Raw genomic sequence first — 16,197 nt, forward strand, 5'->3', positions numbered from 1 at the left:
GGAGTGGCACTATTGGGAGGTGTGGCTGTATGCACTGTACCTTGGAGGGAAAGATATGCTGACAGTTGGGAGCCAAGAAGTGCCACAAAGTCACTGTAAGAGTAGCAGTTTCCAGCTCTGCTCCAGGGAGAGGGTTCCCCGATGGGAGTGCAACAACTCTGCTCCACTAGGGGCAAGTTTCCCAAGCAAAAGTGCTACAATTTTGCTCCTCTCTGCCTCCCATAAAAGTTGTTAGAACTAGGCAACAATATGGAGAAAATGTTACACCACACAACAAATCTCATTCAAGAGATTTATTATGAAGGAAGACTCCAGGAGAGTGGCTGCCCCGGGTTAGAAACAGCAGCAAACTGAACAGGGTACAGAGCTTATAGAGGATTTCTTTTGGGGTGGAGCTTTCCAGGGTGGCTTGGGATTGGTAAATTTTTTTGTGGTCTGATTCTGGATCAAGCTCAGGGATTGGTGGGATTTTGTGCTCAGGGATTTGTGGAATTTCATGCTCAGGGACCTCAGGGATTGGTAGGATTCTGTGCTCAGGAATTGGTGGGATTTTGCTGTCCAAATCTGGGGCAAACTCTGGAATTGGTGATATTTTAAGTCTTGGTCCTGGGCTCTAGTCAGGGGTAGGGTGTTTTTTCCTTGGCCCTTTTCGTCCTACAAGTGGTTTTGTTGGAGAAAGTGCGTCACTGTGGAGGTGGGCTTTGAGGTTTCATATAAACTCAAGATATGACCAGTTTTCAGACCACTTCCTAGTGCCTGTAAGTCAAGATGTACAAACTCAGCTCCTTCTCTAGCACCATGTCTGCCTGCATGCTGCCTTGTTTCCTGACATCATGATAAAGGACTAAACCTCTGAACCTGTAAGCCACCACAACCCACTATTTTACTTTATAAGGGTTGCAGTGGTTGTGGTGTCTCTTCACAGCAATAGGAACTCTAAGACAGCTGGTTGCAAGGCCTTGGGTTTGTGCAATCCCATTTATATGAAGTTTCCAGAATAGCAAAGTCACAAAGGCATCAAGGAGATGCCGGTTACCATGGAAGGAACCAATGGGAGTTTCAGGTAACCACATAGAAGGCCTCTTTCTGGAGTAGTGACATGTTCTGGAGTTGGTGATGATGTTTGCGTCACATTGTTGATGTTCTAAAGAACAATGAATTGCAGACTTCAGAAATGGTGAGAATTATGTTCCCTACACAATAAAGTCATCTGAACAATAGATGTGTCACCATTCTTATTCAGAGAAAGAAGAAAGCCACAGCTGCTTTCAGCTGGATACAATCGTGTGAAAAGATAGATTTGAGAATGTCACAGCAGTAGAATCCATCTACACACACGATCCCTGGTTATGTGACTTTCAGAGTTTACTTTGGGCATATTCTATGGCAGAAGACAGAAACATTGGTAGTTAACTCCACAGAGTGCACATTGAGTCACTTGGGTGAGGATGGCTACATAGGTGACTTCTATTTATAAATAACTTATGAATGCCCCATGCATACCTGTGTGGGTTTCTCTAATGATTTTCTCAGTGTTGGTTCCTGGGTCCTCAATTTGCTTCAGACAAGGTGGTATACGGGGTTTCATACAGGCAGGCCACTGCCTTGCATCTCACTTGTCTTTGAAAGGCTTTGGGACCAGAAACGGGGATATGTTTGGTATGGTATTACTTGCTTCTTTCTAGCCCTGATCTGACTTCTGAGATGACTCTCAGTAGCATAGACTATTAGGGTCTCAGCTAAAGAATAAGGGATTAAGTCAGAGCTAGTTGGTGGAGAGCCTGGGAGGCCATGGAGAATCTGGAGCTATCAGCTACACCATCATAGGATCAGAGTTGGGCAAATGACACGAGATCTGATCAAAATGGCACTTTATCATTGCATTACTAATTGGGACTCCATAAAAACAGTGTATTTGGTCAGCTTTCCTATGGTTGGCATATTAATACTGTGACCCTGGCCAGGTGAGCAATGTGGACTTCACTGTAGGTGCTGGGCTAGAATGGAACTGTAAGGCAGATCTGGGAACCAGGGCTCCATCACGCCATTGCCCAGCAGCTTTTGTTGGAAGACAATGATTAGTGGTAATAATTTCTCCCCAGGGAGGTCCTATTGAAATCCAGGTTTACTGCAGTGGCTGTAAATCCAGCCAGAGTCCTGTTGTGGGGCAGGGTCGGAGGAGTGCCCACAAGTAGGTCAATCCTGGTGCTTTTGTGAACTAACAATGATGGAGAACATCATAGTCTCCTGTCGTCCAGGCGATTGCTCTTTTTGTATTAACCAAGGAAGCTTGGACTTCCATTCATCCAAAGGGAGTGGGGGTGGGGTGGGGGATTCGCAGCAGCAACCAGCCAGGCCCCTGGAGTCAGAGACAGCAAACATATCCTGTATTGATAGAGCATTGCATTGTGATTAGATCTGAGGACTCACTTCGAGTTCTGAAACAGAACAGAATGCTGATTGACACAGAGAAACAAACTTGCCAGTGCTTTCCCAAAAAGTTTATTACAAGGGTTTGCCGCTTCTAGAGGAGGGTATGCAATTCCTCACTATGGTGAAAGTGTGCGTCAGAAAGGGATCATCCTAGGCTCAGGGACTTTGCAGGGCTGTGGCACCAGCCTTCTGAGACCTCTGTTATCCACATCAGCTTCTGAGGTACTCTTCTGCTTTTAAGGATGGTCACACAAGTGGAAATGAGAAATGACATTGGATGACAAACCTGAATAATTTGGATATTATTTATCGATGCAAATGAATGGACCCATACTGATGGCCTGCTTGGAGCCCAGCTCTTTTCTAAACTTTTCCATCCTCCACAGCTCCCCCTGAAATGACACCCTGGCCTAGCCCGGGTTGACAGAGACCCAAACTAGTCCAAGGCACATAGCCAGAGAGAGAGGCTGATGTGGGTCTTTGTTGCGAAAAGTCAACAATTAAAGCAGGCATATGCCACACACCCTCATACGTGCAGTTTAATGACCATGATTAAAATAACTAACTGTCCTGGCAATGTTCTGAGGTAGGGACTCAGGAGGGTTGATAGAGGAAGAAAGGGAGATGTTCTCGAGGTTAGTAAGTTAATGAAAAATTAAAAAGAAACAGCATTCTGAGTGAGTCTTCCCAAAGCTTTGAGGATTCCATGGGATGCCTGGCATAAATGGGGACATTTCTGAAAGTTTGCCATCCTAACTGGAAAATGGAAGACTTAAAATGCAAATCTGGAGACTTCTCAGCCCAAAGTGCTACTTGCTCAGTTTCTCTTCATTGTGCCCTGCTTGGCTGGACCCTATCTCTCTCCTCTGTCTCGAGGGAGGAGATAGTTGCAGCCTCCTCCACGCGGTTTATCAGCCTCTCCTTGTGCCAAGCACCTCCGTTTTAAAGCTTCTTCCTGCCTATTCCCTTCACTTTGTACCATCTTCTTCCCCAAACCCTCATCCTTTCGGTTGCTGCTTAAATTTCTCCATCTTTTCTTTCTCTAAACTATGCAGTCTCCAGAGTGAGTACATGTCACTGCAGCCTAGAGCTGAAGACAGACTCTGTGAAAGAATAATTTTTAAGAAAGGAAGATGGACTAGAAACAGTTAAGTGCAGTGGCTGCTCTTTCGGAGGACCTGGGTTTAGTCCCAGCATCCACACAGCAGCTCACAACCATCTGTAACTCCAGTTCCTGGGGAATCTGAGGCCCTCTTTTGGCCTCCTTGGGTAGTACACTCACAAGTGCACATACCCACCCACCGAGTTAAAAATAAAATAAAAATTGTAAAAAGGAACAGAGAGATTAAGGGGAAGGGGATGTATTTATGATTCTGATAGTAATGGAGGGTGACTCACATAGTTATTCATTCATTTAATTATTCAGGGAGTGTTAATTGGGCCCTGCCCACACTGCAGGTGTTGGGGTATTGCTGGCAGGTAACAGTGATGAGTCCTTACTAGTTTTCTCCCTGGATGTGGATCACACACTAATAACCAAACATCAATCCCCACATGTACATTCTATGAAAGGAAGCTGAAGGCTATGGGGATGGCTTGGTGGGAGAAAGCAGTTGACTCACAAGTAGAAGGACCAGAGTTCAAATTCCAGGAAAATAAGTAAAAGCAGGACTCCTGACATAAGTGTCTATAATTACAGAGAATGCAGGTCATCCAGGAAGCTGGCCTTCCACGCTCTCTTTGGAAGATAACACCGAGGATGCCGGGCAAGAGTAACTGCTGCTAATTTGTAGATTATAAGACAGACAATAGGAGCAATGGAGTGCAACTTTCCAGACCATGCATCTTTCATTTTACTTTATCTTATTTTTAATTAAAATACAATTATATCATACCCCCTCCCTCTCTACTCCTTACCCCTCCCATGTCCCTCTTTCAAATTCATAGCCCCTTTTTCTTTAATTATTGGCACATACTTGCATGTGCACATGCAGGTGTGATGGTAATAGAAAGCCTTTATTTTATTAGATACACATGAGAGGGAGAGGCTTAATACCAGCCTCTGCCCTGCCCTAGCTGTCTCCCACTGGACATGTCCTCAGGATCCTTCCTCCCTGTTTTCAGGCAGAGTCTCTTACTGGTCTGGAACTCACCCATTTTGCTGTGCTATGCTGGCCATGTGGACCTAGAATCCCCCATCTCTGCCTTTCAGTGCTGGGGTTCCGAGCTCACAACACCAAGCTTGCCCCTGTCCTCCGTGGGTTCTGGTGGTGAATTTGCTCATCCTCTCTGCATAGCCACAGGCACTTTAAGGACTGAGCCTTCTCCGTGGCACCCCCACTGGACACTTTTTGTTACTACAGTTGACAGCTTTTCCTGGACCACAGTCTCCTAGTCAGTGAAACCCCTGGCTCCCTGAGACAAAGACAACACACTTGTGATGGTCAGTTTTTGTCAACTTGACACAAGCTGGGATCCTCTGGGAAGAGGAATATCAGTTGAGAAAATGCATCCATAAGACTGACCTATGGGAAAGCCTGTAGGTGCGCTTCCCTGATTAATAATTGATGTGGGAGGGCCCAGCCCACTGTGGGCGGTGACACCCCTGGGCAGTGTGCTCCCGGATTGTAAAAGAAAGCAGGCTGAGCAAGCTGTGAGGAGCAAGGCAGTGAGCAGTGTCCCTCCACGACCTCTGCTTCAGCTCCTGCCTCCACGTTCTGCCCTGGTTTCCCTTCATGACAGCCTACAGGCTATAAGATGAAATAAACCCTTCCCTGCCCAGGTTGCCTTTGGTTATGATGTTTATCACAGCAGTAGAAAGCAAAGTGAAACACAAGCCCTCTGGTTCCACGCCCCCGAGACGGACGGCTGTATTCTGTCTTCTGCCCTGGTTTGCTTTCTCAGATAGCCAACCTTGACAACAGTGGGTGAATTAATGTGCTACAGAGGGGTTTGTCACTAAATCTTCAGACCAAACCTTCCTGTCTTGCTCACTTTCCCAGGAGCACTGGGCTTGTCTTATCCTTGGCAACAGCAACCACTGCCTGAAGCTCCCAGTTCCTGAAACTCATCCGTTTGGTCCTAGACCACCTAACAACAGGGCGTCCGTGGACGGATGCTGGGAGCCACACCTCTAGGCTTCAAAGGGGCAAATCCAACCTGCCTCCAGCTAATTGCAAAGCCACCCTCATTCCAATCAATATGTTTTCTGAAATGTGAGGTCAAAGTCAGGTTGTCCCGTTCCGTGAATAATGAATTCTAAGTAATATTAATAGTTCACCGATGCCGATGCTCCTGCAAACATGTCAGGCTGCCTCTGTCTGTGCTGTCAAGCTCATCTTACTGAGAGCGTGTGGAGACAAAGTCTCTCCCCTCCCCAGCTCAGACTTAATACAGTGCAGGCAAGCTCTTCGTTCCAGCTCCTCAGAGACATCTGAGATTGATTTCAGGGGCCAAGTGCTCAAATTAGACACTCGGAGTTATGGAGATAAACTCGAAGATGAATTTACTCTGTTGAGGCTCAGAGAACAACTGATGGAAGTGTGTGTGTGTGTGTGTGTGTGTGTGTGTGTGTGTGTGTGTGTGTGTATGTGTTATGTGTGTTGTGTGTCTGTCTGTCTGCCTGTCTGTGTATCTTTGCGTGTTGTATGTCTGTGTGTTCTGTGTCTATCTATATGTGTGTCTGCATGCGTCTGTGTGTGACTATGTGTCTGTGTGTGATTATGTGTCTGTGTGTCTGTGTATGACTATGTGTCTGTGTGTGACTATGTGCCTATGTGTCTGTGTGTTACTATGTGTCTGTCTGTGTGTGACTATGTGTCTGTCTGTCTGTGTGTGACTATGTGCATGTGCGTGCGTGTGTCTCCATCCTGTAGAGTAGTTCTCCATGCAACTGGTCATTTTCTGGTATCTTGGAATTCAAATGAAATCAATGCAGGCTCCAGTGTTCACCTGTGAGTGTTGCAGGCATTTGAGCAAGCCAGAGAGAAAAGGCTTCATAAGTATGGCTGGGGACACCAAGGATCCACAGAGCTGGGCTGATCCCATCCACTTTGGATGCAGTTTTATTGCATGCTGGTCATTCATTCTTCCACTTGCTCTCTGAAGACTTGGCCAGTGCTTTGTACATGCTCTGAGAATTCTGCAGGACAACGTTTCATTTAAAAGATACTTTCTTATAAACTAAACTTTAAAAGCAAAGATGATCTTCATTAGAGTAAAAAGAAAAATGCCCTGAATAAGTGTACACCTGGAAGCAGTCTTCATATAAAATATTTAGAGACAAGAAGAATGAAAAGTTACATCCCATAATTTCCTGGGACTTTTTTTATTCTCCTTTCTGTATTGAAGTGGGCATGACCAGAGCTGCTTCTGGAGCCTGCCCTCTGGTCCAACCCTTCTGGATTTGAAAGGAACTCTCAACTGCACTATCAGGCTGAGGGGGTGGAAAGGGAAGGCTCCAGCTCTCAACGGAATGTGCTGCAGTCCTTGACACAACCATTTATCTCTGATGAAGGAACAGGCTTTGTTTCTGAAGGCGGACACAAAGGGTGATGGGAGAGGGTGGCGAGTTCGAATCTAACCTTGCATTTCCACATGTAAGCAAGCCCTCCTTGGATTAACTCATGTCTCCTGAGATGCATGGTTTACTTAGCAGTTCTTTAAGACTTCCAGGAGCCTTAACTACTATAATTAATGATGGAGAGATCACAGGTTCAGGTGAGTGACAGGCCGTGAGTGTATTCTGGATCAGTGCCCCTGCTACAAGATGTGAGTATGGAGTCACGTAGTAAGTATGGCACCAGGAGGTCCCTGAAGATTTTTTTAGATGGCAATGATAGAGGATTTGGGGAGGCAGACAGTTCATGCATTGACTTTAGATTCTTCTAGATCATAATTGAGTGGACCTTGGCAAACCAATCCATGCCTGTGACTGAGTAAAGTTTCAGTAGCATGAGCAATGAGTCAGGTCCAAGCCCCAGTATCTTGGGGATGCACACTAGCCCATAGCCCAGGATGTAACCCCCAGGGGCTCCACCCTGGTGTCACCGAGTCAGCCACAGTCAGACTCTGCCTGGCTTGGCAGGTAAAAGTGCTTGCTGATACCATGCTGTGACCCCTACATGTGCTCATGCGCACACCCATGCATGCTCACACCAACACATACTTGCAATAATAAATAAAAATAAAAAAATGAAACTCTGAGTTGATAATATTGAGCAAAAATATCATGACATAACATCTTTAAAATTTAAAGAGACAATCAATGGATTGAAAAGAAACCAGAGAAGAAGACACATGCTTTTACAGACTCTCATCTGGCAGAGGATTAATAGACAGAATACATAAAGAACTGAGAGAATGTAACATCAGAAGAAAGTAGTCCTGTCAGAGGCGAGGCACATGAGCCACACAGGTGGAACCACAGAAGGTGTGTCCATGTGGGTGAGGTCATAGGTTGGACAGACTATGGGAAAAAGGAGCTTGAGAGCCGATTTTATCATCGTCATGCACATAAATAGGATGGCTGCCCTGTAGAAAGAGAACCAATCATTTGCCTCAAGACTCAGCCTCCTGGAACACCTGCTATTCCTGCTGAAGACATCAAAGCTGAGCATCCAAAGGGTGGTGTTTTATGCAAATTACATCCAAATCCAGCATTGTTAAACATTGTATATGTGTCTGTGAGTATAGATGTGCATGTGCACACAGGTCAGAGACTAAGGATATCTATGCACACACTTATATACAGTCCTATATCCACATGGCCTATATATTAATATAGAAATGCATGCAGAGCCTCTGACTCCCAGTCAAGCTTTCTCTAGTTTTCATCCCTTTTTAGACTTTAATTTTTTTACAGTTGGGACGAGGCTGTTCCTGGTTTTAGGATTCATGTTGAAACTCTGGGCCTGTAAGTCATAGCAAATGGACCCTCTCCATCAGGAGTCTGCATTTCCTCACTCTGCATGGAGTGAATTCAAGATGAAATCCACGTTAATCCCATGAGTTCTGCCTGTGGGCTTCAGGGGATGTAGAATGGTTCCCTTAAACATACCTTTTATCTCCTTAAGATAAACATATGTAAAACTCTACCCAAGATCCCTGAACTTGCTCATTAAGATGGCTTCCAGTTGGACATGCAGAAGTCACACTAGGCAGATGGAGCCTGGTGCAGGGGTGGTGGTGACTTCAAGGGATGCAGATGTGAGACAAGGGTGTTCAGGTGTTCATTTGTGGCCTGTAGGTGTGGGGACACATGGTGAGGAAGGGAAGAATAAAGAACATGTCAATACAAAGATTATCGCTGAGTGAATGGGGGCTCAAGGCTGCCTCTGTAAGGTGGTGTCACAGCCTTATGGGAATTGTTCAGGAGATGAGAGAGGACACTGTAGCACTAAATACACCCATGCCTTTTGTGGTTGGAGGTCATTGTGAGTGCTCTGATGTTCCGGTCCATGGTGAAGGTCAGTTCATCCTCCTGAGCCAAGGGCATAGCCCATAGAAGGACAATCCAGTCCTGCTGGGTCCCTGATCCCTGCACTTGCCATCTCCAGGAACAGATGCAGAGGAGGGCCAAGTATCTTAGTCATTATAAAGTTCTGTAATAGAAGTTTTCAGGTAAGTCCTGAGCATCTAGATGCCATTCTCCAAGGAGTCTTGTTGTCTCTGCTGAGCATGCTCATGACTCACTACCCCTTCTCTTAAATTTATGTCTGCAATAACAAATTTACAAACAATACCACACACTAAAGCATAGCTTTATCCATTTATTAAGTTATAATTCCATTCAGTTAAAATATTTCCCCCTCATAATGAACAGCTTATTTTAAAAAATGTGTTTCAGAAAACACGACGACCCTACCAAAGCCAAGAACTTGAGTTCATGAATGGCTATGTTCAAAAGTCGACACCTCATTCATCTCAAGAACTATGCTCACCTTGTTCAGACTTTTGTCTCAGTGACTGGAGCACAGTAAATGTCCAAACATATGGCTTGGCAATATTCAGATAGCATCTGGACTTTGTGTAGGAGATGTGATTAGTGAAAGGGAAAGAACAGGGAAATTAGTAAAAGAGCTAGGAATTAGCGAAAGTGATGCTGAGTGTCTTCTGTATTTGCTCAGTGGATTCCATTCCTACACTTCCTCACAGGATGTTAAAGTGGACTAGTCCTTGAAGGCCATGCCATAGAGAGGGCCATGTAAACCCAAGATAACTGCATTCAGGACACCAGGAACCGAGTGTAATTATTTTCATCTAAATTCAGTAACTTACTTAAATTGAGACAACTTGGGTCAGTGAGTTGACTTTTTAAACTACATATTTTATGAAATCTTAAATACAAACTAGATATTTATGACAAAGATTTAGTAGATTTAGTACCCAAATCTCAGTATGCTAAAATTATAAAATATTCACTGGACTTTTAAAGACCTAGTGCTGAAACATAAGGTCTTTAGTAATTTATTAATGTATATATTGACTGCATGCTACACAGCTCATATTTCAGATTTATTGAGTTACATAAACTACATCATAAGATTAATCTTTCAGGTTTTATTTTACTTATTGTGACCACTAGGAACCTGTAAACTATCTGTGTGGTTTACTTTGTATTTCTTCTACACAGGGTGATCTTATGGAGCACAGGGCAGGGACAGACTTTGATTAGTCCTGACTGAACAGTAGCCATCAACACAAGTTAGAACTCATAATGTGGAAATCCCAGTTTTAAGCCATCAGATAATTGGAAAAGATGACCTGGCTGAACAGTAGCCATCAACACAAGTTAGAACTCATGATGTGGAAATCCCAGTTTTAAGTCATCAGATAATTGGAAAAGATGACTGGATTTAGGAATCAGCAACTAAAACAATCCCGAAATACATATGATTAAATAGTTCTTGACTTGGCTCAAAACCACCTGCTGTAGTCAGACTTGGGAGGGTGGAGTTTGCAGCTTAAAAAAACCAATTACTAATTTCCCTATCATTTGACTCCATGCAAAATTTTATATATGTTTGTACATACATATGTGTGTACTGTGATTATTTTGAGACCAGGTCTCACTATATATTTCAGGCTGACTTCGAGCTCAAGGTCATTATCCTGTCTCAGTCTCCCCAGTACCAGGATTACAGATGCCTACCACCATGTTTGCTGGAACAATTTTTTATTGGTATATATTCTTATATTTTATAGTGTATATGTATGCATATATGTGTCTGCTTGTATATGTGCAGCACATGTGTGCCTGGTTCCCATAGAGGCCAGAAAAGAGTCCTGAGTTACTGGAACTGAAGTTACAGGAGGTTGGCATTGCCATGGGGTACTAAGAATGGACTCTTGGTCCTCTGCAAGCGTAGCTAGTGCTCTTAAAAGCTGAGTCGCCTCTGGGGCCTTGGCTTATATTTTTCGCACATGATACTGGTTTCACCATGAGATTTTCATAGTATGGATAATAATCTTTGAGTATGATCCTTTTCCACACTGTCCAGCCCCCTCACTTCCCCTCACCTCTCTATTAGTCCTGTGTTCTTCTGCAGTCTCATATCTACCTGACTAATGGAGGGTTATTGATAGAGGTTGGAGGGTGGGACTTCCTGTCTATCCTCCTGTTCCTCTAGCTTCTTCTGAACTCTGGAAATAACCAATACCTCCTGCTCCTGGACACTTATCAGTATCATGCAGCATTCACATCACAGGAGTCTGGACTCAGGTCTTTCTTTAACCACACATAGGAGGGAAAGCTAAGCCTGATATCATTTCAGAATCAGGTCAACCTGTTCTGTTTCTCTTTCACATGTCAATATTTGTACAGTTAATTACTCTACCTTATATTACCCTTTGGAATATATAATGTTGCCCTTTTTTTCTGATGGAAAATTGACTTTTTAAACATTTATTTATTTGTGCATGTATATATATAGATGGATGGAAGCCCATGTGACAGTTCACATGTAGAGGTCAAAGGACAAGCTGCAGAGATCTACTATGTGGGTTCCAGGGCTGCAACTGAGGCCATCAGACTTGGTGCTAAGCGATATCACGTCCTCTGAGATGGTGACTTGAACAGAATCACTTGCATTTAGAAATGTAAAGCATATAAATAAACCACATTCTCAAGAGCACGTGGATAGCATGTACTGGACTTGATGAGTTATGAAGGAAGAGGAGGAGGGAGAAGGGGGGAGAGGGAAGAAGAGACAGTGTTGGGTGGGTAGGTGCAAAAGAGTGGGTGTATCCCGGAGGAGTTGTGGGAAGGGATGAATATGATCAAAATACAATGTAGATAGTTCTCAAAGAACTAATAAAATTCACATTAAAAGTAATAAAATATAAAGCATACCTACAACAGGCTAGATTTCATAATAACATGAAAACGTTAAAACACACTGTAATGAACAGATTAGAATCAAAAGTCATGAGATGCAGATAACACAATTTTTAAGCTAATAACTAATGGCTCACATTAGAAAACAAGGAAGATAACTAGGAATCTAAATCAAGCAATTCTTAAAATAACACTAAGTAAATAATTCTTGAAAAAAATATTAAAACTCAGAAAGGGAGAAATAATAAAAACAGAAGAAATAGTAGCATAACAAAATCACAGAGACAATAAAGGAACAGATGCTGTCAGGCCAGTGCTTGACAGAGGGTCACCCTGAGCAGTCATTTCTCTCAAAGAGAAACACTGGAAACAGAAGGACTCACAACAAGACAGGTGACACCACAGAAGTGCTGGGAGTCCACCAGGGGACTAGGGACAATTCTGGCCAAGTTTGACCAACACATACATGGAGAACTCTCTGGAGCAATGACATTTGTTGAACAAACCTTCATGATCAATGGGAAAACCCCAAGAGAAACAAAGCAACGAGACCCCTGGCTATAATAACTACTATCCACAAGGTGTCGGAAGAAAGGAGGTCCATCTCCTGTTGATTCTAGCTGCAAGTTCAACAAAATAGGGAAGAGAGGTCCTCAGATCCCTAGCAGTTGGTTGGTCAGAGAGGAAAAGAGAACAGCTCAAACGGGGAGTTTTCAGCCTGGAGCAACTTGGACCAAAGTTAACGAGAGGTGCTATCAAGGAATGTCACCAGCAATTTCATTTACGGGTACAAAAGGGCACAAATAAAACAATATGAAATAAAACATGGAAAAATATAGTAAGCAATAGATGGAAAACTCAGCTCCAAATAAAACTAGAAATATATGGGTAATTTAAAAATAGAAGACAAGCCGGGCGGTGGTGGCGCACGCCTTTAATCCCAGCACTCGGGAGGCAGAGCCAGGCGGATCTCTGTGAGTTCAAGGCCAGCCTGGACTACCAAGTGAGTTCCAGGAAAGGCGCAAAGCTACACAGAGAAACCCTGTCTCGAAAAACCAACAAAAAAAAAAAACAAAAAAATAAAAATAAAAATAGAAGACAAATTAATACATTTTACCATATAAACAGAATAAGGGAATTAAACTGTATTTTTTATAATTTATACAGCATATATCTCATCCATAACCAAAATGGAACATTATGAAATTTAAATTAATCCATAATCTATAAATACGTAAAATATTCCATGTGTTTACATATTATATAATTTATATTTACATATTATAATTTCATCTATTTAGTATTTATATTATAACATATAGTATGTATACATTATAAATGATATGTATATATATGTATAGTGTATTATAAGTTTGAGGCTATTGATAAAATCTAAACTCATACTTTTCAAAATAATCTCTCCATAAATGAAAAGCCAAAAGTAGTTTTAATTTTCAAAACCCAACAATATATTAACTCGTACAGTATCATAACTGTAAGAGTTATTCAATAAAAACCAAGTGACTCTCATGTCACTACTTAATCAAACAAGTGCTGAGCTAGCTAGGACAGGAAGCAAGTTGAATAAATAAAGGAGGACAGAGGTCTTACGGGAAGAGACCAAATTGTTGTATTAATGAATTTAGTGAGGCTTCCTATAAGCTTACAGATACTAGCCCAAATTATTCAGCTGTAGTTTTAGAAAGCCGTGACTAGAAAATGACAATTTTTAAAGGTGCTGTTTAAATAGCTGCAAGAATGCAGCATTAGTAGACCGGGTCATCTCAGGGAGAGCTCAGAACTGCTTCTGTCCTGGGCAGAAGGCATCTCTCAGGGGACTTGGTCTGCCCTGAGGGACCGTGAAAGTGGACTTGGGCCTGTGAAGACCAAGCTGATGTCAGAGAACAAGAGGACTCTTAGGAGAAACGGGAGCATCCCATGGACAGCAGAAGTTCAGTGTGGACGAAGGCCCAGCAGCTTCCAGAAGGAAAGAGAGAGAGAGAGAGAAGAGTGAAGTGGAAGAGAGCTGTGGTGGGCCAGAGGGAGGCAGTGACTGCAGTCCCCATGCTATTACCCCAGCACAGCAGGAGCCGCTGAAGGCTGTGAATCAGGTGTCTCTGGTGCTGGCTCCTTGCATGTGGCAAAGTGGTTCACAGAAGCTGCGGAGCTACCAGGAGGTGCCGGCAGGGCAGTCGTAGCCCTGGCCTCCAAATGGCTTTAAGAATTATTTTGCCCGTGTCCTTTGGCTTGACCTGAGTCAGATTCTAGGCAACTGTGGAGGAAAATCAACCCTAAGAGCAACGGAAGCCAGGACTCCACACAGGCTAGGTGGGGTCTACCAATGGAGTGGCAGCCCAGCTCATCTCTTCTCTGACAAACCCTTGTTGTAGGATTTGGGGCCCAACCTAGACCAAAATGGACTCACATGGATATCCTTAACTGTATGGGAAAATCTTCCAAATAAGGTCACGTTCTCCCAAGTCCAGAGATGTTTTTTAGCACTTGCTGGAATCTCCTGGTTTGTGACGAAGACTGAGAGGAGGGAGAGGTTAGGGGTGGGCACCTAGCACCCATGTGGATGGGTAGCTGTCATGCCCTTCTCTCTGAACTTCTGTAGCCCACAGGTTCATGTCCCCAAGCATCTTACATAAGCTCTGAGAGAAAGGCAATTTACATAGAGCTCCAGCTTTCGCCCACAGACCGGCTCTGATGACGGTTGGTTTGTTCTTATCATTTCCTATGTGCCCCAAATCCTGATATACACCATGGAGGAATTTGGTATGATCTTGAGGAAGGATGACTCTGGCTCAGGGGTTTCCACCTAAAATACCTGGGGTGTGTAGTGACACAGGACAGCCAGATCTCACCTTGAATGGTGGAAGTTAGCCCCTGGGGATGAAACTGCTGTGGAGGCTCCCCTGACCAGCCTGCATTACAGGGAAGGTGTGGGGACAATCCCAGCATAGACCTTTGCTTGAGCAGAGACTATCTGGGGTTATGTGGCTTGTTGGGTCCTAGAAGCCCACCAGTGCTGTCTTAAGCGATGGGAGGAGGTGGCTGTCTTTGTAACAGGAAGAAAACATGGGGCTAAGGAGGCCTAAGGGTGTCCTCTGAGGACAGGCGACAACAGTCCCAGGATCTGCATGCCTAGCTGGGTGGACAGTTATTGCCTGATTAAAAGACCAGGCCCCAGGAAGTGAAAAGGAAAGTCAGTGGTGGGGGAGGGGCAGAGGAGGCCTGGCTGGTGTTTAGGGAAAGTCATTGTAAGGCCAGGCAGCCCACGTGACCTGCCTTTGATCCTTAATCCAGCTTCAGGTGGATGCCCTGAGCCAGACGGCCTCATCAGGGCTATAGAGGCTGCAGAAGCAGCCTGAGATGCTAAGTGGGGCAGGGTAGGAAGAAAGAGCTTTACACACTGAGTCTCTTGGGATAAAATTACCAGGCTGGACAGAAGTGGGTGAGGCAGCCGTGGTGGCCATCCCAGGAGGCTTCCCTGGTCGCCTCAGCCTGCTCCAAGGACTGCCAGAACAGATGGAGACAGCCAGAGACCTGAGACTGGAAAGACACTGCCCCTGCCTGCTCCCAGTGAGAGCCAGGGCGGGCCTGTGTATGGGGTCTTTGGAATGCAAAGGAAAGATCTAGAACTCACAGCGTGAGAAGAAGGCTGCTTGCCCTTTATTCTGGAGACCTGCCTTCAACGTCAGCAGCCCAAATCCACCAGGTCAAAGCTGGAGTTGTTACTGGAAGTTTAATGAGCACTTTAAAATAGGTATCACGGTGACAAATAAATAAATGCCTTTTCTCCAGAGAAGAATAAGAAAGAAGAAGAAAAAAAAAGTGTGTGTGTGTGTGGGGGGGGGGGGGGGGAGATGGCCCCAGGATTTATACTGCCACACAAGCTTGGATGCCGATCACTTCTGTGAATAATTAAGCAGTATCAGCCAGGAACCAGATCCCAGCAACCTGATATTAATCCGTCCCTCTTAATGGCAACCCTGAGCTGCCGTGGGAGCTCAGGCGAGACTTCCTAATCCCCTTCAGCCTGCAGTCTGCCACCAGAACCCAGCCTGGCTTTCCAGAGTGGCCAAGACATGCCACAGGCGGCTTAAGCCTCAGGCTAGTTGTGGATGCCAAGCACAGTGCAGATTTTAAAGGCGCCCAAAGGTCTCCAGCCTCCTCTGGAAGGAGGAAGGAGGGATCCTAACCTGTGTCCACCGGCGGGGCAGCGGAGGCTCTCTCCCTGAGGTTTGGGTTGATGAGGAAGGCGGCAATGGGCCATCTCTCTGAACCAATGACTGGAATCCAGCCTATTCCTCTGCTCTCCTCATTGGTTCTTTGCTTTGGCTCCTCCTCTGGGTGGGATTTCCAGCTGTGTTTGGGGTTTCAAGAGAGAAAACATGGTTTGCTACTCAGTGAAGTTTCTTTCT

General features: G+C 44.5%; 1 long non-coding RNA gene across 1 annotated transcript in view; it reads left to right on the forward strand.

Moving 5' to 3' along the window:
* Nucleotides 1–10,615, forward strand: part of LOC128110914 (uncharacterized) — a 31,331-nt gene extending 20,716 nt beyond the window's left edge. Inside the window, exon 5 of the long non-coding RNA XR_008218381.1 lies at nt 10,519–10,615. This is a non-coding gene — a long non-coding RNA (uncharacterized LOC128110914). The remainder of the gene's footprint in view (nt 1–10,518) is intronic.
* The last annotated feature ends 5,582 nt before the right edge of the window (nt 10,616–16,197 follow it).

This window comes from Peromyscus californicus, unplaced genomic scaffold, assembly GCF_007827085.1.
Source record: "Peromyscus californicus insignis strain IS unplaced genomic scaffold, ASM782708v3 Scaffold_15__1_contigs__length_86483966, whole genome shotgun sequence".
Classification (NCBI taxonomy): Eukaryota; Metazoa; Chordata; class Mammalia; order Rodentia; family Cricetidae; genus Peromyscus; species Peromyscus californicus.